This window comes from Trifolium pratense, unplaced genomic scaffold, assembly GCF_020283565.1.
Source record: "Trifolium pratense cultivar HEN17-A07 unplaced genomic scaffold, ARS_RC_1.1 scaffold_94, whole genome shotgun sequence".
Taxonomy (NCBI): Eukaryota; Viridiplantae; Streptophyta; class Magnoliopsida; order Fabales; family Fabaceae; genus Trifolium; species Trifolium pratense.
In genome coordinates, this window is record NW_025721076.1 from 27,501 (window position 1) to 32,500 (window position 5,000).

Genomic DNA, 5,000 nt, shown 5'->3' on the forward strand with positions numbered 1-5,000 from the left:
CCTTGGTCCAACTTGGCATAGGCATGGAATTTGATCTTTATTACTTGGCCACGGTCATGCCACGGTACATGGAGGTTGCTTGACACCCCCGTGTGCATTTCGGAGCACTTTGATTTTTTGGCCCCCCGCGTGCCTTGCCACGCCCTTGCTTATAGCAAAACGAGACGGGGCCTTGGTCCAACTTGGCATAGGCATGGAATTTGATCTTTATTACTTGGCCACGGTCATGCCACGGTACATGGAGGTTGCTTGACACCCCCGTGTGCATTTCGGAGCACTTTGATTTTTTGGCCCCCCGCGTGCCTTGCCACGCCCTTGCTTATAGCAAAACGAGACGGGGCCTTGGTCCAACTTGGCATAGGCATGGAATTTGATCTTTATTACTTGGCCACGGTCATGCCACGGTACATGGAGGTTGCTTGACACCCCCGTGTGCATTTCGGAGCACTTTGATTTTTTGGCCCCCCGCGTGCCTTGCCACGCCCTTGCTTATAGCAAAACGAGACGGGGCCTTGGTCCAACTTGGCATAGGCATGGAATTTGATCTTTATTACTTGGCCACGGTCATGCCACGGTACATGGAGGTTGCTTGACACCCCCGTGTGCATTTCGGAGCACTTTGATTTTTTGGCCCCCCGCGTGCCTTGCCACGCCCTTGCTTATAGCAAAACGAGACGGGGCCTTGGTCCAACTTGGCATAGGCATGGAATTTGATCTTTATTACTTGGCCACGGTCATGCCACGGTACATGGAGGTTGCTTGACACCCCCGTGTGCATTTTCGGAGCACTTTGATTTTTTGGCCCCCCGCGTGCCTTGCCACGCCCTTGCTTATAGCAAAACGAGACGGGGCCTTGGTCCAACTTGGCATAGGCATGGAATTTGATCTTTATTACTTGGCCACGGTCATGCCACGGTACATGGAGGTTGCTTGACACCCCCGTGTGCATTTTCGGAGCACTTTGATTTTTTGGCCCCCCGCGTGCCTTGCCACGCCCTTGCTTATAGCAAAACGAGACGGGGCCTTGGTCCAACTTGGCATAGGCATGGAATTTGATCTTTATTACTTGGCCACGGTCATGCCACGGTACATGGAGGTTGCTTGACACCCCCGTGTGCATTTTGGAGCACTTTGATTTTTTGGCCCCCCGCGTGCCTTGCCACGCCCTTGCTTATAGCAAAACGAGACGGGGCCTTGGTCCAACTTGGCATAGGCATGGAATTTGATCTTTATTACTTGGCCACGGTCATGCCACGGTACATGGAGGTTGCTTGACACCCCCGTGTGCATTTTCGGAGCACTTTGATTTTTTGGCCCCCCGCGTGCCTTGCCACGCCCTTGCTTATAGCAAAACGAGACGGGGCCTTGGTCCAACTTGGCATAGGCATGGAATTTGATCTTTATTACTTGGCCACGGTCATGCCACGGTACATGGAGGTTGCTTGACACCCCCGTGTGCATTTCGGAGCACTTTGATTTTTTGGCCCCCCGCGTGCCTTGCCACGCCCTTGCTTATAGCAAAACGAGACGGGGCCTTGGTCCAACTTGGCATAGGCATGGAATTTGATCTTTATTACTTGGCCACGGTCATGCCACGGTACATGGAGGTTGCTTGACACCCCCGTGTGCATTTTCGGAGCACTTTGATTTTTTGGCCCCCCGCGTGCCTTGCCACGCCCTTGCTTATAGCAAAACGAGACGGGGCCTTGGTCCAACTTGGCATAGGCATGGAATTTGATCTTTATTACTTGGCCACGGTCATGCCACGGTACATGGAGGTTGCTTGACACCCCCGTGTGCATTTCGGAGCACTTTGATTTTTTGGCCCCCCGCGTGCCTTGCCACGCCCTTGCTTATAGCAAAACGAGACGGGGCCTTGGTCCAACTTGGCATAGGCATGGAATTTGATCTTTATTACTTGGCCACGGTCATGCCACGGTACATGGAGGTTGCTTGACACCCCCGTGTGCATTTTGGAGCACTTTGATTTTTTGGCCCCCCGCGTGCCTTGCCACGCCCTTGCTTATAGCAAAACGAGACGGGGCCTTGGTCCAACTTGGCATAGGCATGGAATTTGATCTTTATTACTTGGCCACGGTCATGCCACGGTACATGGAGGTTGCTTGACACCCCCGTGTGCATTTTGGAGCACTTTGATTTTTTGGCCCCCCGCGTGCCTTGCCACGCCCTTGCTTATAGCAAAACGAGACGGGGCCTTGGTCCAACTTGGCATAGGCATGGAATTTGATCTTTATTACTTGGCCACGGTCATGCCACGGTACATGGAGGTTGCTTGACACCCCCGTGTGCATTTCGGAGCACTTTGATTTTTTGGCCCCCCGCGTGCCTTGCCACGCCCTTGCTTATAGCAAAACGAGACGGGGCCTTGGTCCAACTTGGCATAGGCATGGAATTTGATCTTTATTACTTGGCCACGGTCATGCCACGGTACATGGAGGTTGCTTGACACCCCCGTGTGCATTTCGGAGCACTTTGATTTTTTGGCCCCCCGCGTGCCTTGCCACGCCCTTGCTTATAGCAAAACGAGACGGGGCCTTGGTCCAACTTGGCATAGGCATGGAATTTGATCTTTATTACTTGGCCACGGTCATGCCACGGTACATGGAGGTTGCTTGACACCCCCGTGTGCATTTCGGAGCACTTTGATTTTTTGGCCCCCCGCGTGCCTTGCCACGCCCTTGCTTATAGCAAAACGAGACGGGGCCTTGGTCCAACTTGGCATAGGCATGGAATTTGATCTTTATTACTTGGCCACGGTCATGCCACGGTACATGGAGGTTGCTTGACACCCCCGTGTGCATTTTCGGAGCACTTTGATTTTTTGGCCCCCCGCGTGCCTTGCCACGCCCTTGCTTATAGCAAAACGAGACGGGGCCTTGGTCCAACTTGGCATAGGCATGGAATTTGATCTTTATTACTTGGCCACGGTCATGCCACGGTACATGGAGGTTGCTTGACACCCCCGTGTGCATTTTGGAGCACTTTGATTTTTTGGCCCCCCGCGTGCCTTGCCACGCCCTTGCTTATAGCAAAACGAGATGGGGCCTTGGTCCAACTTGGCATAGGCATGGAATTTGATCTTTATTACTTGGCCACGGTCATGCCACGGTACATGGAGGTTGCTTGACACCCCCGTGTGCATTTTGGAGCACTTTGATTTTTTGGCCCCCCGCGTGCCTTGCCACGCCCTTGCTTATAGCAAAACGAGACGGGGCCTTGGTCCAACTTGGCATAGGCATGGAATTTGATCTTTATTACTTGGCCACGGTCATGCCACGGTACATGGAGGTTGCTTGACACCCCCGTGTGCATTTCGGAGCACTTTGATTTTTTGGCCCCCCGCGTGCCTTGCCACGCCCTTGCTTATAGCAAAACGAGACGGGGCCTTGGTCCAACTTGGCATAGGCATGGAATTTGATCTTTATTACTTGGCCACGGTCATGCCACGGTACATGGAGGTTGCTTGACACCCCCGTGTGCATTTCGGAGCACTTTGATTTTTTGGCCCCCCGCGTGCCTTGCCACGCCCTTGCTTATAGCAAAACGAGACGGGGCCTTGGTCCAACTTGGCATAGGCATGGAATTTGATCTTTATTACTTGGCCACGGTCATGCCACGGTACATGGAGGTTGCTTGACACCCCCGTGTGCATTTCGGAGCACTTTGATTTTTTGGCCCCCCGCGTGCCTTGCCACGCCCTTGCTTATAGCAAAACGAGACGGGGCCTTGGTCCAACTTGGCATAGGCATGGAATTTGATCTTTATTACTTGGCCACGGTCATGCCACGGTACATGGAGGTTGCTTGACACCCCCGTGTGCATTTTCGGAGCACTTTGATTTTTTGGCCCCCCGCGTGCCTTGCCACGCCCTTGCTTATAGCAAAACGAGACGGGGCCTTGGTCCAACTTGGCATAGGCATGGAATTTGATCTTTATTACTTGGCCACGGTCATGCCACGGTACATGGAGGTTGCTTGACACCCCCGTGTGCATTTTCGGAGCACTTTGATTTTTTGGCCCCCCGCGTGCCTTGCCACGCCCTTGCTTATAGCAAAACGAGACGGGGCCTTGGTCCAACTTGGCATAGGCATGGAATTTGATCTTTATTACTTGGCCACGGTCATGCCACGGTACATGGAGGTTGCTTGACACCCCCGTGTGCATTTTGGAGCACTTTGATTTTTTGGCCCCCCGCGTGCCTTGCCACGCCCTTGCTTATAGCAAAACGAGACGGGGCCTTGGTCCAACTTGGCCTAGGCATGGAATTTGATCTTTATTACTTGGCCACGGTCATGCCACGGTACATGGAGGTTGCTTGACACCCCCGTGTGCATTTTCGGAGCACTTTGATTTTTTGGCCCCCCGCGTGCCTTGCCACGCCCTTGCTTATAGCAAAACGAGACGGGGCCTTGGTCCAACTTGGCATAGGCATGGAATTTGATCTTTATTACTTGGCCACGGTCATGCCACGGTACATGGAGGTTGCTTGACACCCCCGTGTGCATTTCGGAGCACTTTGATTTTTTGGCCCCCCGCGTGCCTTGCCACGCCCTTGCTTATAGCAAAACGAGACGGGGCCTTGGTCCAACTTGGCATAGGCATGGAATTTGATCTTTATTACTTGGCCACGGTCATGCCACGGTACATGGAGGTTGCTTGACACCCCCGTGTGCATTTTCGGAGCACTTTGATTTTTTGGCCCCCCGCGTGCCTTGCCACGCCCTTGCTTATAGCAAAACGAGATGGGGCCTTGGTCCAACTTGGCATAGGCATGGAATTTGATCTTTATTACTTGGCCACGGTCATGCCACGGTACATGGAGGTTGCTTGACACCCCCGTGTGCATTTTGGAGCACTTTGATTTTTTGGCCCCCCGCGTGCCTTGCCACGCCCTTGCTTATAGCAAAACGAGACGGGGCCTTGGTCCAACTTGGCATAGGCATGGAATTTGATCTTTATTACTTGGCCACGGTCATGCC